Genomic DNA, 498 nt, shown 5'->3' on the forward strand with positions numbered 1-498 from the left:
CAACAGTTTCCCAGAACTGCGCAGAAAACAGGCCCCCACCTCCACTCGTTATTTTGGAGACTCCAGACATTTGGCCCGAAGTCTTACATAGTTCTCAGAAGCCGGCCCTGGGAAAGGAGCTTTGGAGGCAGGAAACACTGAGTGCCTGCTCGCCCCAACCCCAAGTCCAGGGCAACGGCAGAGGCACAGAAAGTACGGCCCCACAGGTTGGGCTCCATCTGGGATCTTGTCTGCTTCCCTCGGCTCCCTTTTCTCAGAGGCCTGGATCCAAGCTGTGCTTCAGCGGCCGCTGGCTGGTCTACAATTAATATATTTTCCCATCATTTATTCCCGGGGTTACTGATGGGAAATCTCGTTAATTTCCAGTCTACTAATTTGGAACCTATGATCCTTCAGGACAAATGCTTCAGGCAGATGCTTAGAAAAGAAGAAAAGCCGGGCGGTGGTGGCGCACGCCTTTAATCCCAGCACTTGGGAGGCAGAGACAGGCGGATTTCT

This window comes from Mastomys coucha, unplaced genomic scaffold (assembly GCF_008632895.1).
Source record: "Mastomys coucha isolate ucsf_1 unplaced genomic scaffold, UCSF_Mcou_1 pScaffold11, whole genome shotgun sequence".
Taxonomy (NCBI): domain Eukaryota; kingdom Metazoa; phylum Chordata; class Mammalia; order Rodentia; family Muridae; genus Mastomys; species Mastomys coucha.